The 20,212-nt window shown below is 37.8% G+C and overlaps 1 long non-coding RNA gene across 6 annotated transcripts in view; it reads left to right on the top strand.

The window, feature by feature from the left end:
• LOC128909149 (uncharacterized) overlaps positions 1-20,212 on the top strand; it is a 101,008-nt gene that overhangs the window by 13,058 nt on the left and 67,738 nt on the right. For 4 of the 6 annotated variants that reach the window (XR_008466259.1, XR_008466256.1, XR_008466255.1 and 1 more), the window contains exons 2-7: positions 8,721-8,928; positions 10,090-10,582; positions 10,921-11,019; positions 13,674-13,828; positions 14,646-14,755; positions 15,533-15,692. This is a non-coding gene — a long non-coding RNA (uncharacterized LOC128909149). Of the gene's footprint in view, positions 1-8,720; positions 8,929-10,089; positions 10,583-10,920; positions 11,020-13,105; positions 13,183-13,673; positions 13,829-14,645; positions 14,756-15,532; positions 15,693-20,212 lie in introns of all 6 variants that reach the window. The other 2 variants (XR_008466260.1, XR_008466257.1) reach the window with 2 other exon arrangements.

Here is a 20,212-nt window from a genome sequence, read left to right as displayed (position 1 = left end):
ATTGTGAAATGTGATTACACCTTTGGATTTTACTCGGACTGTCTTTGTTCAAAGTAGTTTAATCCATATTCAGAGTGGGAAAAGCTGCCTTTGCTTCCTGTGTGGTAAGAATGTTTATACTGGGAGTTAGTTCTGAGTTGGTGCTGTGCTCTGAATTGAGGCTAGTTTTCCTTTATGCGTACTTCCTTGTGTAGACAAACCCCGAGTAAGTGCGTCACACAGGATGTCTGTGGAGTTACCCTAGATTTATGCTGGTGTAACAGTACACGAGAGAAAGTTTATGACTTTCTGTCCCAAGCAGACAGAATACTGTTAAGTGACAGCTCCAACAGGATCAGATCTTGGGAAGTACTGTTTTAGAGACTTTGTTAAAGAAGAATGTTTTAAAGAAAGGTCAGAAATAGCAGAAAGAGGAGTCACGTGTCTTCTTTCAAGTTTTAATAATGCATGAATAGTGCATTACAAGTCCACACTGCTGGAATACTATCCAGTGGCCTCTGTTTTCTCAGTTTTAATGTAGACTAATCTATTTAAATTGAGATTGTAAGGGAAAAAGATCAATGTCAGTACTGCTCCAAGAAGTGAGTACTTCCAATCTGTGCTGGACTTGTAGTGTGCTACCTGTCCTTGGCTTGTGACCTTCCTGTTCTACCTCTGAAATACTGAGAGAAGAACATTTGTAATATTGAAAGAACTGTAAATGTCATCAAGTTTTCCATTATTATCATACTGTGTTTTCCAATAAGAGAAATGCCATCGTGTTCATCCAGTTCAATTTTTAAAAAGATCTCTCTCTCTCTCCAGCTTCCAAACCCTATTGAGGGGGCTGGACAAAGTTAAACACAACAATTCAAAAGCCAAATCCATTTTCTAAGATGGAAGTAGACTTTCTGCTAAAGTAAGAAGGATGAAAAATATTGACAGAGTGAAGAAACGGAGACTTTCTTTAATTTAGATACTGTAGTTTCTTCATATCACGTATTTCCTGAATAGATTTCACTGGATAGATTTGATTTTTTTCTGACCTAGTATTTCCCTTTCTTCAATAGCCTTATGTTCCTTTTTGTATGATACATTAGATACATTAAATAATTCTATTTCATTCTCTAATCAGTATTTGTTAGCTTACGGGAGTCAGATCTTATTGCTAGGCAACTAAACAAGCAATCTCCATCTTTGTATTAAGCAGTTTGCTTTATCCATGCTTGACCCTATGCTTATCTGTACATACATCTACAAAATTATCTAAGTGCAGCTGTAAACGCCAAATGTAAACATGGTGCATATATTAAGCATATTGAATTTATCTTGAAACTGAGTTCTTAGTAGTCAAAACAGCTTGGAAAAAGACACAAATTTTTCCCTCCCCCTTCTTAGATGTATTTTCCTCACATGCAACTACCTTTAAGGGCAGCCTTGGCGCTGAAAATTACTTTCGTCTCTTGGGATATTAAAAGAGGAGCTATTTATATATTAACCACCACAGTCTATATCTTTTTACATCAAGATGCCTCCATAGTTTTATTAATGTCTCTGTAAGATACTGATTACTGTAATTCTTTGTTTGCAAGTTTTCCAAAGGAATTATGAGACAGATGAGGTAGTTTGAAAAACCAACAGCAGGGCTTCAGCAGATTGTACAGACAGCAGTCTTTCTGCAGTTTTAACAAAGCTTGTACGTTTAATATTTTAATGAGTTCATATCTGCCATCTTGGTGCTTGATTGCATTCCCAGTGCCATTCAGCTTATTTTGTTGATCTTCTAATAAGAAGATGTCCTCAATAACATCATAGCCTTATTACTAAGGCTTTATTCTTTTCTTCAGTGTCATTTTTGTAGCTAGAGTATTAGTGTTCTGCCATAGAGAGAAGGGCTTCTGATATCACATATTGGCATGACCTTTTTTTTTTTAAACTATTTTATTTTCATTTTTAACCAGTTCATCTCGTGCTTTTAACGCGTATACTTGTACGTGTGATGTGTGAGTCTCAGTTTTAGAATTGTAGATTTAAGATCAGAAGGGACGTGTGGAGGTCATCTAGTTCACAGTCCTGCGCAAGACATGGTTAATCGGAGAGGTTCAGGGCCTTGTCCTGTTTGGTTTTGAACATCTCCGCAGATGGAGTGTGCGCAGCCTCTCCAGGGCCTTGCTGAAGTCCTCAGCCACTCTCGTGGTGAAGATTTTTCTATTGTGCATAGTCAGAACTGCCTTTTGTTCTTCCCCTGCACACCTCTGGAAAGAGTCTGCTTGTGTCTCCTCCCTAACTGCACTCTAGGTGGTAGGAAACCGTGTTTGGGTTCCTCACAGCCTTTTATTTTTTACTTGCTTAACAAACCCAGTTCTCTTAGTCTCAGCTCATGTAATGTACTGAGTCCCTTAGCCATTGGGGGAGGCTGCCTCTGGACTCCTTCCAGTTTGCCTTTCTCTCTCCTATACCGAGTGCCAAAACCGGAGACAGTATTCCAGTAAAGGATATTGTGGATGTGGCCTCACAAGTGCTGAGCGAAGGGGAGTAATAGCTTCCCCCCGTATGCTCGCTATGCGTGTGCCAATGCAGGCGGGTGTGTGGTTTGCCTTCATCGCCGCAGAGGTGCGTTGCTGACTCACCGTCAGCTCCCTGCCCTCTTCTGTGGCTGTGTTCAGAAGCTCCCATCCCTGTCAGGGCCTTGCTGTGCTTGGGGCCGCACAAACACCATAATGTCACCAAGGTGACAGAGAGGCGAATCTTACAGGCGTTGCTTAGGCATGTTACTGTCACCACCCCTTAGATGAAGTCTTAATTTAGCTGGCTGAATTACTTAGCCGGTTTTCTAAGTAAAAGCTTTGGAGAGAACAGGTCCCTTCCAATACCCAGTTCTGTGTTTTGAATTACACTTTAAACCAGCTTGTGATCCTCACTATCTACAGAAAGAGCTTATGGATTCTCTTTTTTTTTATTCTGATTCACTCATATAGGTACACCTAAAGTTGGTTAGTATAAATAAAGGAACTGAACTGATCCATTTTCTGTTCTAATTTTGGTTCAGCTGTGATTAAAGTTGTTCCGCTGTCCTTCCTGTTCAGATCAGAAATAGATTGGTAACTGACTCATGTTAGAAAATACAGCATTTAAAAATAGAAATGATGGCATGCTGGGGGTGAGCCCATGGAATGGGGCTTCAGGTGGAGGTAGGGTTTAAAGCCTTTTTTCTGCTTTGCTGTCATCGCACTGCTGTTATTTGTGTTTCCCACACAGCACCGCTGCTTTTCTCACCTCTTCAACCTCGCTGGCCGGATTTAGGAACTGAGGCAATATGGCAAGTACAGTTGAGGAGACGGAGAAAAGCTGTAGGACTGCACTATACTTAGTATTTTAGTGGTGCTGTCAGCTGTGCCAAGGATGTGGGAGGCCGGAAGGGAGATGCTGAAGCCCTCTCAGTCTTGCTCCCCTGTAAGTATGCATAGACAGAGGTGTTTATACTGTGAGACATTGTCATTTTTCTTGAGTGGAGGGAAACATGGGCTGGTGGGGCCAAGCGGGCACTGCCAGTGTGCTGGTGACAGCGATAGCACACTATTGCTCAGGCCAGCCCACCTGACAGTTTGTGGTCATCACATACCAGTGGTCTGAGTGCACAAAGAATGCAGAGTGTGTAGCACAGGACACAGAACGTGTGGAAATAGATGATCTGAACGGTCCCGTCCTACCTAGGCAATCCTATGATTCTAGGAAATAGAATAAGTTTCTCCCTCCTTTTCTGCCAATTTAAAGTGAAGCGAGCACTTCTAAAGAGGAAATAGTATCTCGCTCTTACATACCTATGCAGCAATTAGCCCCTCCTTGAACTGCAAAAATAGGTGACAGATAATGCTGATTGTGGTGATGTACGTCTCTGATGTAAACAAAACCGACAACACAAGTGTATTGCATATAAGCCACCAAATAGCTTTCACGTTAAAGAGAGACTTGCATTCTCCCATTAGGAATCCACTAAGCTGTCCAATAGCCACAAAATGATGCTATTATATTTCATATTGTTCACTTAAAAATTTCAGTTTAAATCCCAAGTTGCTACATCTGAAGCTGTATCTACTATAAATATTATTCTTAATATAATATTGTATTATACACTCGCTATTTTCTCTTACTGGTTCTAGCCAGTCTTTTTTTTTTCCTTGTAATATGAGATTTCTGTTGCAGAGTAGCTAGTTCTAAGATATTACAGATGAAAGCATGAAAAGAATAAGTTATTAAATAATTACAAATAACACTTGAAATGTTAATAATAATTTTTTTTTTTATGCTCTAAGAAAATCCCATATTTTTTGAGTTTAGCTTGGTTTCACTAAAAACCCCTGCTGATTTTGGTTTCTTACAGGACAATTTTCTTAACCTACATCACCAAATCACTAGATTATAAAAACTTGTATCTGTATTTTCTAGGGACTAAGATTCTGTGAAGATATAATTGGAACAGGCTTCCTAGAGAGGTGGTCAATGCCCCAAGCCTGTCAGTGTTCAAGAGGCATTTGGACAATGGCCTTAATAATGCGCTTTAACTTTTGGTCAGCCCTGAATTGGTCAGGCAGTTGGACTGGACGATCATTGTAGGTCCCTCCCAACTGAAATAATTCTATTCTATTCTATGCTATGCTATGCTATGCTATTCTAAACATTTGTTTTGCATTTTGTTTGACAGAAAAATTGGGGTTATTTTCAAAAAACAGTTCAGTCTAATAGTTCATCCACCCTTCTCAGCCTTTCCATGGTGCTTTATAAATAGCAAAACTTATCTCAATCATGAGTTCGTATCAAGACTAAATAAGTGCATTTTATTAATCTATCAGATTTATTAGTTCTCTCTCACTGATTAAGATGTGATTTCCAAACTTGCATTTTTTAACAGTGCTTCAATGGAGACATGAAGCTATTTGCCACAAAACATTCTGAAATAAGTACATAGGTCTTTAAACTTCAGGTAAAATGTGTTGGAGTCACAGTATAAGCACAGATTCTAAACACGATGAAAAGAACTATGTAAAGCAGACATTCAGTATATTCGTCGTTGTACACACAGATAACATGCGCGTACATGCATGTAACGTGCCAGGCTGTGATTGCTAGAACTTGGAGTTTCCATCTTGAACTTCCTGACATACGTGAATCTAACTTGCATCCATTCCTCCTATGCAAACAAAAAGATATATTTTAAAAACAATTTAATCAAAGGAAATTTTATTAACAGGAAAGCTGAGTTAGAAGAAGGAAATACATCCTGCCGTACAAAATTTGGCTCCAGCCTCCCCACCGCCCTAAGCTAATATTGTCCGTGTCTAAATTAGCAAGTAGCGTTGTGCCGTAAGAGCCAATCTATAGTTGGTGCCGAGAACCTGATGTACACATTATATGCAAGTGGGGGGAAAGGAGGGAATCTGCTTTGAACTAGCTCCAGTTTGTTCCTGCGAACTGAAAGTCCATGAATAGTTGAAGCACATTAGATGGTCTGTATAGTGCGTCTTTCAGCTTTGTTTCGTTTGGGAGATATGTAGCTGTACTCTCTGAGCTGTGCTGTATGAAACAAAGGTAAGAGGGAATGAACAGGAGATTCACTTCAAAAGTATACTCCTGATCTGAACTTCAATACCTATGTAGCTGCATCCATTGATTGGATGATTTGAAAAGCTAACATATTCAGCCAGGGTGTAGGGAATTAGTACCTTCTCCCCTTTGAAAATAAATTATCTTGACAGTCAACAATCCCTATGAAAATTATGCCAGTATATATTCTCTGTGCTAGGATGAGAGAGAGGAAAACAGAATATAAGGGTGTTCACAGTGGAAGCTACTTGTTAGGTTAAAAACAAAGGACTAACCTGGTAAGTTATGACATTCTGTTTCAAAACTAAAATGGAGGGTACATAGACAGAAATGTATCTTCTATATATACGATTTTACTATTTGAAAGCCTTCACTATTTACCTTTTTATAAAGCTATAACTAGGAGAACTTTCCCTGATTTCAAGTTTTTTATTCTCCATAATCTGAAAATAATAAATTTAAGACCTTGCATGAAGACCAGTAAACCACTAACTTCTGTAGCATTAGTTGCAGACAATAGAGTGAGACTATTGCTGTTTTTATTCTTCTGAGTCGTTACTGTAAATACTACAGCAGTGAATACAGAGAAATATGATAGTTCTGTAATAATGGTGGAACTGAAGAAGGTTATGTAATTCAAACACTTGTGAAATTAGTAGAATTATGGATTTCTTGCCAAGGCTTGTCTTCTGAGACTGCGGTTGTTTACAGAAGCTCTAGCACAGAAGCCCATGAGGAAAGACGATATGAGGAGGCTGATTCTGCAGTCGTATTCAGATGAAGCAGGACGTGCTCTGAGCAATGAATGCATTCATTTTCATGAGGTAGCCTAATAATGGAATACTAAAGCATGATGGAATCGAACCCTGTATCTTAGAGTTCCAACTGTGTTTAAATAACGCTACACACGATGCTTTCTTGCACTTATGTTTGGTATGGTTCTCATTGGAAACTGGGAACAAAGTATATACCACATAGGTAAAAACAAAAGGACAGAGGCCATTTCATTTTTTACGCAGACTTTGCTAAAAATAGGTAATTGATCAAGTGAGCAGAGGTAATGAGCCATACAGAAATTTGTTACCAAAGCTTTTACAAGCCTTAGCATGATAGCTGCAACATTCATGTAGCTTTAAACATGAGTATTAGTGGCTTTATGTAAAGGAAATCAATCCATAACTAAAAAATCATATTTAAAAAAATACGTGTAAATGAGCATTCTTTAAACTCAAACTTTCTTTCCCCGTTTCTGAACCACTATGTGTTGGTGTTCCACATGTGGTACTTCCTTCAGCGCTGCGTCAGCACGTCTGCTGGTCAGTGGGAGTTCTGCCAGAGGACAGTCTAAAGCAGGTTTTGCCAACCCACGATTGCAGGTTATGAAAGGCTGGCAGCAGAATGAGCATGGGGTTAAGAGCCATAACGTACTGAGGGAGTTGGCTAAGAGAACCAACATCTTCAGAACTCAGCAGAAATCCCAGATTTGGGAAGTCCCCAGCAGCAATCATACTGCTGATTTTAAGATCATCTGGTGAGCAGCGGTTCATCTGTTTGAGTTGGAGGGGGTTTTAAATTCTGCTAGGTGTCTGTCAGCATCCTCAGCCTCTCATTTGGGAATGAAGAGTGTAGTCTAGCACAACACATTTGAAAAGTCTCTGACCCCTGAGCATTTGAGCTTTGATATCTTACTGTGAATATCTACTTTTTTAACCATACTTAAGGCCTGAGTAATTCTAACCATTGCTTGATTATTAAGCACTACTTGGTCCCTCAGGGTTGTTCTTTGAAAAAAGGCTATGGCACATGTAAGAATTAATTAATTCCCTGCAGGTCTTTGTATTCTCTTCAACTCCCAGTCTGGAGTTCTGGGATTTTCTGGATCTTTCTGCATGTTCATATGTATTCAGCAGCTAAGCAACTATGCTTAAATAAAAAAAAAAAAGATCACTGTAAAATACCAAAATGTCATTTCCCTCCTCCAACCTTTCATAGGATAACTGCAACAGAGAGGGTCAGGAATTTTACTGCCAGCTGATTTGAGAGCAAGGACAAAAAATAACTACACAATGTTTTTTGCTTATGTAATCTTTGTTCATTATTATTGACTGAAATGAAGCTTAAAAGTCTGTTTCTTCTGAAGCCTTTTGAAATTGGTGGTTCTCAATACAGGTTTAAGGCTGGAACATCTATCAGCAGCACTGTAAAGATGGTGAATTAGTGCTGCTGAAGTATGTGTGCGACCTGCAAGAGCTCCTCAGTGTGTCTGATGGCGAAATCAGAGGTTACTTTAAAATTTTGGATACAGATAGAGGATAAGAACAATTTCTTTGTGATGTGGCAATTTATGAGCAATGAGTAAGCGTAATATGCAGGTTAAAAGCACCTTTTTTGAGAAAGCGGCAAAGAAAGTATAACATTATGTACCAAGGTCTGACTCCACAAATACCTTTACAAAAAGTATTCGCTGAGCAGTCTTGTAGAACTCAGAGAGGCTTTACTGGGGAAAATTTATTTGTGCTTAACTTCACTAGTTCCAGAGGGTTGTGATCTGATTATTCAGTTCCATAAAACTTATTTAACTTCAAATATAATTGGATATAATTCCAATATAATTCCATTTGTAACTGGATAATTACAAGTAAAAGCAGAAATAATCAAAAAAGGTACTCAAAAGCACATCAATAGCTATATCCTGGACAAGTGAAGTCTTATGGCAGATGTGACAGATGTATAGAAGTAAAGGCAAAGTAAAGCTGTTGCAAACCAGAACACATTTGCTAATTGTTCCACTGTGTATTTTGGACAAGAAAAAAAAACGTGTTTGAAAGTAATTACTAATTTTGGGGGGTCTAAGACAAATGTCACTGCAGTTTTTGAAGTACTCAACAGGCAAGATCACTGAAAGTTGAGGATTTTAAGCACTTAAGGAAACAAACTTGATATTTTTGGAAATCAGCTTTTTCATATGTGCCTAGTACACTTTAAAATCCTAATTTCACTCACCTCTGAGTTTTTTTTGCCCTAACCTTAACAGAATGACCATAGCCTATAATCTGAAAATAATATATTCTGATGATTGATTGTTTTTTTCTCAGTAGTAAAAGACACCATATTTTATGTGCATTTTTTTTTTCTTCAAGGTGATATTTGACATCTGTCAAGTTGAAGGTCCTGCACAAGAGTGGAAGTTATTTTACCAAAAATCAAGTGTTACAGAAATAATTGATTTCCAAGTGCATGGTCATGTTTATGAAGTCTTGAGAAGACCATTTTCATTAATTTCTGTTCCAGAAGGCAGCTGTACATATTTAAGTTTTAAAAAAAAAAAAGTGTGAAGAAAACAGACAGGTATGTTCTGGTAATATATACAGATTATAATTACTGATTTGGTTAATGTATTATGTACAAATAAACTGTAAACTCCCTTGAAGTAGAACAACAGCTTTAAAGATACTCTTACAATCTAATTTATGATATTCATGAATGTTATCACTGAGGAAGTAGAAAGCAATTTTTCCTGAACTTTACCTCCATGAATAATTGTTGACAAAAGGCTCTTCAGGATGAAATGTCACATCTTTTCTTTCCTGGGGCTTGTGATAAGTCATACAATCAAAATGTTAGGGTGACTAATTTTTTGTTAGGAAAGAGTTTATTATGTCTACATGCCCAGAAGGTTTTTCAGATCTCTAGCTGTAAGGCCACAATATGTGATGGAAGTAAAGGAAATGGAGGTAATATTTGTGCCTGCTAATACAAACACTGCTGTACCACCTTTTACTAGTTAGATAAAAATTTTTTCTGTGAAGTTCAGATCTGGAACTAAATATCAAAGATGACTGATGTCAAATTTCTTGTTTAGTTTAGGTCCAGTGTTTAGTTCTCTACCATAGTTTTCTATGCTTACAGTGGCAATCCTCACTTGCATAAAAGCAACTTAAAGAGATAATTCTTTTGTTTCTACAGCTTAATAAAATAAACTCAAATGCAATTTTCTTTTCTCCAATACAGTTATGTCTTTATGGAGTGCATTGCTGCATGAAAGTGCTGAGTAGGGTTGTGATTTTTTTGTCATCCTTATAGCCAACCTGGCTAGCATGGCAAACAGTGTAAATTGTAGATCAGGCCTTATTGAGGATTTTTGCAAAGATTGAATTAATTTATTGCAGTACATAAAGCAGATGTAATTTTGACTCATCCTGTGTATAAATCACTTCTGTAAGGTATTAGATTGTTCTCAATTACTCAAATTGCCCATATGTTTCTTAGGTTATAAACACATTTTTTTAATATATATAAAGAAGAAGGAGGATTGATTCTGACATTTTCTCAGTTGTGTGCAATGACACTTTTGAAATCGTAACAGTCTACTGCCAACTATGGATGTTGACTCAGGCATGATATTTTCAAAAGGCATGCTTACTTTAGAGAACTAGTTTATCATGTTTCCATCTGTTGGATAAATATTTTTTTGACTAAGTGTAAAACCCCAAATACATGTCATCCCAGATGCTCAAGAAATTTTTCATCTGACTGCTGAAAGGCAACAAGATGAGATGGAAAATCCTTTCAAAACACCTGCCAAGCAAGACCGTACAATCCTGTCTCAGGCAACTAGAAACTCCTTCAGACTACATTTGGAATTGTGTCAGAGGGTAGTCACCTGAAATTTTGGACTTCAACAATCCAGAGATTAAGAACAGTAATCCGTGCGACGGTGTAAACAAATCTTACTGATAGATAGCGTATGATTACCCAGCAGGTGGGAGATGTAAATCAGCAGCCTGGAGAGAATCAGGAGTTACCAGAATGGCAGAGAGTTGTACGCTCAAGTGCGTGCCCTCTGCAGCTGAGTTCCAGGAAATCTGACCATGGGTTATTTTGGATGCTGGATGATAGAAGCCTTTTCCTTGCTGTCTGAGCACTCTGGATGAAGAAATTTGCATTGCTGCTTTTTGCATTTTATCCTACCGGCATTACCAGACAGGATTGATGAGGGCAGGTGAGACTGAAATCCCGTTGTTTAAACTCACAGAGATTTCTCTGTCCCTCACAGCAAGTAGTTGGTAGATAGATCTTGGGATGTGTTCCTTCAGGGTTCTAAAAACAGTATGTTCATTTGTAAATACACCTCTTTTTCCCTTCCCCCATTCGCTGAGATAAAATAATGCTCTGGTGGTACATTCTCTATAATCTGTTTGTGGCTTCACTTGAATAGATCTGGAGGGATCTGTTGCTGAAACAGAAGCCTCCTCTGCAACACCTTTCATTGATACTCTGCTTTCATTGATAATGATTTTTTCTTTTCTTTATATTGTGTCTATTGCTGTATTTGCCTAGGAAGAAGCAAAACCAGTTAAAGTAGAAGAGATTAAGTGGGTATGACAGAAGAACAACTTTATACTGTTGACTACTCAACATCAGGTTTGATGAGAGCAGGTAAGGACAATTTTTTTTTTTTTTGAGTCAGTTGTGAGTTTTACTTGATGTAGCTACTTAGTGACCCTATGACCCTTTTTGGTGTTATTTTAGTCATGCAATTTTCCTCTTTTCTCTGTCAGGGTAACCTGAAAAGCAGGTTTCTTTTCTGTTGTATTTAAGTTTGATTCTGACCAAGGCAGTGAACAACTATGGTCTTGGTGTAGGTTGCTGCTGTTACTTTCCCAATCCTTTCCCAGTCTCTGCCTGCAGAATAGGAATGTGAGACTGGAAGTGACTGTTCAAGATCACAGAATCCACCTCTCTGCTGCAGCAGGCATTACATCTCATAAATCCCGTTAAAAACAACCAAACTCAGTCTTGAAACAACCCACCTCACCTATACTGAGATATCCTACATTGTTTTAAAAATGCTGTTCATGAACTTCAAAGGCCTCAGCTCTGCTCAGTGCTAGCAGAGAAGGCCTCTCTTCATAATAAACTTCCCCTCCTCTAACAGCACTATTGCTAAGTAAGGTTTTTTCAACTGATAAAATGCAGGGTATACATTAAAATATGGTGTGCAGGTGTTTGTTTCTTTCCAGTTACTCCTGCCAGAATGCTGTTCTGGGACCCCACTGATTAGAAACCTGATTTCTTTGTCCAACGTCCGTGGCTAGTCAGCCTGTGCTTGAGAGGTAGTTTCCCAGCTTATAAACTTGATTGTGCAGTTTCTTGGGCTGTCAAAACTCTTCTGGGGAGGTTTTTTTAAAGCTTTGTTTAAGATATGTCTAAGATTGCTCACTGAGGTGAGTTCTGGGAATGCACAAACTATTATTTTGTCAATATATATTCTGGAAAGAATGTAGGAATAGGGTGGAAGATCTGGGTTGCTATATGATACTATAGTAGGGGAAGAAATGCTTGGCTTTTCTGAGTGTTACAGGCTGAAGCAGATTACAAAAGCCTTGTAAATAGAAATATTTCAGGACACCTTGATTGTGTGTTTAAAGTCAGCATTACAGAATTCTTATCATCCGTAGGGAGGATTTAATTTTAGAATGCATTGAAAGGTAGTGTTAATGTCTCTATGACAGCTTTTCTAATTCAGTGAAAAAAAATAATTGAAGAATGATTCTATGATTTTGTGAAAGGAAATAGCATGAGCCAAGCCTATGTCTTTTGGCCAGAAACAGGAAAGAGAAAAATCTCCTTAGAATTTCTGTTTTCCAGCTTTTTTTTTTTCTGATTCAGAACTTCCATTTTCTTCAGTGATTATCTGAAATTAAATTCTAAACATGTATATGTTTGTCCGTCCTTAGCTGTGCTATTAAATTGTTCTCTGTTCTTCCAGTTCCATCAGATTTCCCGGACTGATATCAGAACAATCTGAATTGATTCTATAATTTATGACTAGTGTTATAACTAAAGTGGATTGCTTTCTTTTTAATTTTTAAAATTAAGGTATAAGTAGATTCCATCTTCATCTGATATTCTAAGGATTTATTAATGGCCTCTGACAAGGGAAATAATACGGATTTTTTGGTGAGAAAAAGCAGCATAAGCCATATAGTTCCAGAAATACCTGTCTAGCACTATATTTTTTCTGTTTATGCGCTAGTGATCATGGAGTTGTTCAGGGGAGATTTGTCTGATGGGATAGGATGGGGCTCTTTTCTGTATTCCTTGGGGTTGCGTATTGGTGCAGGTCACAGATGCACCAGTTACTGCTGTTCTTAGGGCATTGTCAAAGACAGTTTGATCGAAGTGTGTAGAAGGGTGAAATTTAACCCTGTAAATGGGAGCGTGTACTTCTAAAATTTTAAAATGGCTGCTTAGCGCTTAGTAACTGAGAAACCTCCTCTGAGTCCAGTTGTTCATCCACACCTTTGTAACAGAATTGCAGATCGTTTTAATAATCCTGTCTTTCATCCTAATGTCAAATATTGGACATTGCTTCTACCGTCACAGAGTCTGTCAACAGTATTTAATATTTCTGGCTGCAAGGGGTAGCAGCTGTAGGCGGGGCGGGGGAGGCGCTTGAGTGTGGGAAAGTTACAGGATCTGTTCATATATTATTCTGCCACATGATGTCCTCCTAACCTAGGTTAGAATCATCGAATGCTTGCGCTCCAGTTTCAACTGTGAAATTCTGTAACATTCAGACATGTATTTACATAAAAGGTATCAATCTTGTTACAGACTATTACTCTAACCATGTAATCTTTTTCAGTGGCTGTATATGAACTCTGAACATTCCGAGTCTGAGCATTATAAATACAGCCTTATAAATACCTGTATTAAAATCCAAAGCTTAAGTAGCTTAAGCATTTTCATTTTGTTCCTCTGTAAAGAACATAATGCAAACTGTGTTATTTAGTAGTTACTCACTACTTTATACAAATATTTTGTGCTAGTTGTGTATTTTTGCACCAAGGCGTGCTTTGAATGTTGCACACATTATGTGAGAGATGTAATTAGTCTTGTTATGAATAAATGACTTTGAACAAAATTTCTAGTACTTGTATTTGAGGTACGGCACAAATACAGACTTTAAATTTAGATACAGCGTACTACTTGTCCTTTAATTTGTGCTGTCTTATTTCTTAAGTAATTTTTTGTCAAAAACCGAGTATACCTTATAATGCTAATGCAGCGTATTTTTGTGTACTTAGGACTTCATGAATGCTAGTTTTCTACCGGCTGATAAAAGTTGAGGGATAATCTCACATCCTCCTCTTCCAAATAAAGGGAAATATTTAAACTAAAGAAGAATCTCAGCAGCCTTAAGAATTTCGGTGATAGTGGTGAACGCCTGCATCCAGCAGAGGTCAGTAACGCGCCTGATGCAGTGTGCCGCTCAGCGTTGACGCCTCCCAGCTGTGTCACAGTGATTAAATCTAGTGCTTCAGAATATTAACCCAGAAAAAGGACTTGAAAAAAACCCCTGCTTTGTTAGCAGCAAAGTCGACAGATCTGTTTTCTCTCCATACTTAATCCACGTGTATCTGTGTATATTAATATATGTGCATAGAAACCAACAGAGATACAAGTAAAACTTACCTCTTCCTGCTCATCTGATCTTTTACTATGGTAGGGATTTACATTGGGCATAAACCATTTTTAATAACACACGTTTTACAAGGTGGCTGGATAGTAGCAAAAGGAAAAATTTCCAATACAGATACCTAAATTTTTTAAAGTTTACTTGGAAATCTGACTATTACTGTGTCCCCTAAATACGACACTGAGACTTACGTCACACTGCAGGGCTCTCTTCTGATACGGAACTTAAGTTTGATCTAAACTTCAGTTTAGAATTTTTAAGTGAACCCATTTTTCAGTTAAAAAAGGAGGAAAATGGTTAAGTAGAATATTATTAGGGAAATTAAATGAACTGTTTTCCATGGAATACTCAGTAATTGGTCCATCCCTCTCCCCTAAATGCACCCAGTACTATTTAAAGTAATTATACTAATCATCACAGTATTTAGACACACATTACATTCATGAAGAAAAATGAAAATACTGTTCTAGCATACCAGTGAAATCTGCTTTGACAAGTTAATCCAGTATTTATTTAATTAAACAATGGTAATAAAATATTTAATTGCATTTCAAGATTTCTATTTCTGTCATCCAAATAGGCAAAAAATTCAGAACTCAATGTATGTCAAGCAATGAAAATGCGTCAAGCACACACCATATCACCATGTTTTATACATTAATGAAAGAAATGGAGATGCAATGTGCACAGGTATAAATAGTTAATTATTTAATTCCCTTTCTGCTATTTGAGGCTGAAGGAAAACGAAAGTATCCCTCTCCTCCCCCAACCCAGCCCTGTTTGTTTCTGAGGAATGTTAATCAGCTTCCTAGTGCCAGCAGGCTACAATCACCAACTACTAATTACTTTTAGATAATGATATTGGTAATGAGCCTCTGGTTCCTCAGAGGCAGTAGACTAAGCTTGACTCAGATCTATTCAGTTATTTATCAAGAATGTTATTGTGACAAGCAACGTGAACAGTTTGAGCATTTTAATGCCAAATATTTTCCTTTAATTTAATAGTATCAACACACCATTTTTTTAGATTTTGCTGAAATAACAGGTGGTTTTAAATTAGCTTTCCATTAAACAATGCTAGTATTTGTCTCCTCATTAATCCAATTGTTTGATTACTCTCTTGGACATCTTTACTACTTGGGCAGTTATCTAATCACCTGAGGTAAGAACACTTAATTGGGGAAGATTTTTAAATGAACTTCCTGTTGTATTGCCTCTTTAGGAGGTCTGTAATGTCAAACAATCATCTCACACGGCTCTTTTTATGGGATATAGAATTCTCTGGTTTGCAATTAGGTAGGTATTCCGCAAGTGAGGTTATAATGTATTGGTGCTGCCAACTCTGAGGGGTGGAGAGACTAGTTCAGTCTCTGCTCCATGTAGAGCTGTTGCCACAGTTGTCAGATGTGGGCTTATTTTGTATGTTCCAAAAACTTATCCTTAAAATACTTTTCATTGTTATGGCAGAGAAAGAGTACCGTTACTCAGCAGATGATAAGGAAGAATGCTGTTATCCAGCAGATGATAACAAATATTGTGGAATGATTTCAAGTCAAGCTGCAGTACGGAAGCAGCAATGAAACATTTTATCAGTTGAGGATGTCAGTTTGTGCTGCCTTTCTCCCTGGTAAGTTTACATTGGAGGAGGATTGTGTTTAATGGGTAGGTGTGGAAAAAATGCCATGCCTGTTTCCTTGTAGCATTGTGTGTTGAAAATGAGACTACAGAAGGCAGAATTGTAACTTACGTGCTTCCTGACTGACCCGTCTCTGCTCCTGCTAAACATTATAGGACTTATTTGACCTTTAATCCCTTAAAACACCAAACCTCTGTCAGAAGATTAACAGTGGAAGACTGTAGCATACTGAAACATTCTGAATTTTGCACTCTTTTTGTCTTTCCATGATTGTCGTCTGCTTATATGAGTTCAGTGTCTTAGAGTGAAAGCCTGAATCTTATTCCTGTTACCAAAAGATTAGGTATATAAAGGCATCATTTTTGTCAAATTCATGTTTAAATTGCAGTTCTGAAAATGCTTGCAAGTGCCTTCTGGTGGCACGTGGAGTCTATTTTTGTTTTGCTGTTGTAGTTGAAAGCTCCCTAGTATGACTAAAACTTTCTCAATTTTGACCATTTAGGCATTAGAAACTAGTGGAATTGTTATTCTTTTGTGGAAGTATGTGGTGAGCAGGCTTCAAGGAATATGTAATTTTATTTATGCCACCAAGAAAATGTGTGATATTTTTGTATTCCACTCAACAGAGCATCTGTCTGAGAAGAGGAATATCTTGAGGCTTTGTTCTGGCTTCCAGTAAAACTTCTATCACTAATAACAAATGTAAGAATCATTAATGAGACACTGAGTTGCACTCTCTCACATGATCCTTCTACCTAGCCCAAGAAGTCTTTAATTGTTTTCCTTAGAGTAGTGTAGCTTCTGCTGAATGTTGCAGAATAGTTTCCAGCATGCTTGTTAATACGTTCTCCGGGAAAACGGAAGACATGAATTTGAATTCCCTCATTCTGAGGAGAAAATCAAAGCCAACCTTTGTAGTTCATAGGTGACTTCTAGGCTCTTCTGTGAACAATAGAAGCTTTTCCTCAAGTTGTGTTTTTCAAGAGTAGAACAGGTATTAGTCATCTCTTTAAGGAATCTGTGCCTTTCTTAGGGGAGGGAGATCTAGGCTATGGATCTCAGTGAATGAAAATGCTTTCCATCAAACCTAAAAAGATATTTAGAGACGTACTGTTGTCTATAAAACAAGTTTTGTCTATACTATCATTTGGCAATGCTCCTCTTTTCCTGCTGACTTAAGTTCCATCCCTTCTTGAGCCCTGTGTAGGGCATGTTGCAACTTCTCTTAAGGTCATGGACTTTGATTTGAGACCAAGCACCAAAAGATACCTATTACAGCATCTGTATATAAGCTTTTTAATGTATTTATCACTTTATTCTACTTATGCTTTAACTATTCTTACTTACTGTGGAATCTTCTGCAGCTGCTGTTGAATTGCTTTTATCTTTTCTGTGTCATGATTTTCAATACCCTTCCTCACAGACTGATCTGTTGAAATTGTGAGATGATAGTAATAAGTAAGTGTTTTAAAACACAAAACACACACCCCCCCCAACCCCATAGAGTCCACTGATCCACTTAACAAAGATATGCTTAATTTAAATTGAAATAAAAAAATAGCAAAAATTATCTTGAATTTCTAACCCTCTGATGACAAGGAGACTTAAATGAAGGTTTCATAAATTAAGTATGAAATTGGAAGTGGTATTAATAGCACTTTGTACTGCTGTTCTCTGTATGGGAATTCTGTGGTAAGCAGCAGTGTTACAGCACTGCAAATGTTGGTACAAAAGGATGACAAATTTTTGAGTGTATGAAGCATCCAGCTTTTTGATTTCAGGTTATACTATATCCTCTGTTTGGAAGAACTGCAAATGGAAAAAGCTTGGATTTTTCTCTGTCCCTTTACTGAAAAGGAAACTAGAAGAGCTAGTCAGCAATTTGTATTATTACAAATATCAGGACACATATTACTACATATATAACCCATTTCCTTGTGTCCTGTTGCTGGTCACCAGAGAGAGGAGATCAGGACCTACCCCTCTGCTGCCCCTCTTAAGGAAGTTGTAGACTGCCATGAGGTCACCCCTCAGCCTTCTCTTCTCCAGACTGAACAAGCAAGGTGACCATTCCTTGTTAAGTCTTGCCCTTGAGACTCTTCACCATCTTGGTCACCCTCCTCTGGACATGCTTTAATAGTTCAATGTCATTCTTATATTGAGGTACCCAAAACTGCACACAGTACTTGAGATGGTGCTGCAGTGTAGAGTGGCACAGTCACCTTCCTTGACCAGCTAGCTATGCTGTGCTTGATGCACCCCATGACATGGATGGCCCTTTTGGCTGACAGGTCACACTGTTGACTCATGTTCAACTTGCTATCAACACAAACCCTCAGGTCTCTTTCCATCAGGATGCTCTCCAGCTTCTTGTCCCCCAATTTGTACATATAACCAGGATTGTCCTGTCCCAGCTGGAGAATCCTGCGCATGCTCTTGTTAAATTTCATACAGTTGGTGATTGCCCAGCTTTCCAGTCTGTTCAGATCTCTCTGTAAGGTGTCTCTACCCTCGAGGGATTCCACAGCTCCTCCTAGTTCAGTGTCATTGGCAATCTTACTTAATGTATATTTTAAGATCGAGATCAGCTAGAAATTTATCATCCCCCCCAGTCATGGTCTTCCAACACAAGGCTCTGGGGATCCCAGGGCCCATCTTCTGTGTTAAAGGCAGAGGCAAAAAAAGGCATAAAATGTCTCTGATTTGTCTACATCCCTATTTGTGAGGTGACTGACCTCATCAAGTAACAGACTCATCAAGTAACAGACCAATGTTATCTCTGATCATCCTTTAGAGGAAAGAAAGGAAATGCATAATACTGAGAAATCCAAGTATGGGGGTAAAATGGGAAGACGAGAGGAATAAGGGTGAAATAAAACAGTTTGGTTCTACTCCCAAAGGTCAGCTAACTTTCCCTTTTCCACTTGTAAGCGCATAATACACATGGACTTTTTTTCTATTTATGCCACACCAATTTTCTGCTTCCTTTTATCATAGAAATATGAAGTGATTGCAGCTTAGCAAGGTGACAATAAGCGTGTACTTGTTCAGTGAAGAGCTGATGTTTTATCATTTAGGCATGCCATATTGTTGTGTGTCACACAACATCACCCCCAAGAGAGTTATGATGTGCTTAAATGACAAATGCATCACTCTTTGCCAAACTCCTCACAACTTGAATTTCTATATTTGTTCAGCAAAACCCCTCAATGATGGTGATTTATATTTTAAGTCTTCTGTCAGCTTCAGTTCTCTTCAGCCTGTCTGCTGTGTGAGAAATATAGATCACGAACTTGTCAGTCAGGCAAAGGCAAGGATGTTTTACAGCCTTTTAATTATTTGAAAAGAAGAAAAAAATTTCTGTACACACATTTGTTCAGTGATCTTCTGAAGGTAAAGTTATCTTTGAAGTCTGAGAAGTATAACAGAGCAAGGTAGTAGCAACTGCTGCTACTTGCAGGAATTCTGCTGATACTTATCATAAAGAACCTATTTAAGTTGACTTTTAAACTTGCATTGCTTTTCTGTTAGCTGCCTAAAGGTATGAGAAATTTCTTTTTTTAACCTTCTTGTTCTAGAGAACTGTATGAACCAGATTTACAAAGCTTGCAAAAATTTGTCTTGAGTTCTTTTCTTATTTCAGTCAATGCGTGAATTTTAATAGAACTACTGAACTGGAGCTCTGTTTGACATTTGCATGTGTTTCAGGGGGAAACTAAAAAAAGTTAGTGTAGCCAGGAGTGTATTCTATAAATATGAAAAGACAAAGGAGTAAAGAGATTGCTAGTCACATGAACAAACCATTAATTTTTGTATCCAAAACCAATTATGTAACTTACAGAAAAAGATTTCCATTAGAATATTTTCTAATGATAAAAAGTGATACTATTAATGGGATTTTGAAACTTTTCATATGAATATTGCAAAAAAACCCTGATTATCCAAACAGTGGAAAGAATTTGAATTCCTTTTACAGAAGGTTGAGAGTAGTGTAGCAATGAGCTAAAACTTGCACCAATACTGAACTTGCTGAAATGTCTTTGGTCGCTTTAGCAAGCCACAATGGAACACTTCGGTTGTGGGAACTGAAGTTTTGGATTTCAATAACAATTTTCCCCTAAGGATTTTCAATTTAACTATTGTTGGGATGAGCAGATCTTTAATTTCCACTGAACTGAACTCTGAATTCTGCTTGAAAAGTTTCCATGCAGAGCTAAGTTTTGATACGTTGACCAAGAAAAAAAGAATCTGATAGTGACTGGGGGGTGGCATCTTATTTCTATCATAACTTACAATATTTGAATTCTGCTGTTCCAGTGTACTAGCTCATGAAAACTGTATTTCAGTGTCCTCGTTTTCCCACTCTGTCTTCAGGGCATGATTTTCTTTTTTTTTCTGATATTATTCTCTTGTGGCGAGAGGCTTTGCAATGAAGAAGAGACTAGCCCATAAAAGTTACTGTCTGATCGATCGGGGAACTTGGCCAACGGTTTTAGCGGAGTGTGACAAAC

The sequence above is a fragment of the Rissa tridactyla genome, chromosome 4 (genome assembly GCF_028500815.1).
Source record: "Rissa tridactyla isolate bRisTri1 chromosome 4, bRisTri1.patW.cur.20221130, whole genome shotgun sequence".
Taxonomy (NCBI): domain Eukaryota; kingdom Metazoa; phylum Chordata; class Aves; order Charadriiformes; family Laridae; genus Rissa; species Rissa tridactyla.
Note: the sequence above shows the minus strand (reverse complement) of the source record. Positions and strands in the feature narration are given on the sequence as shown.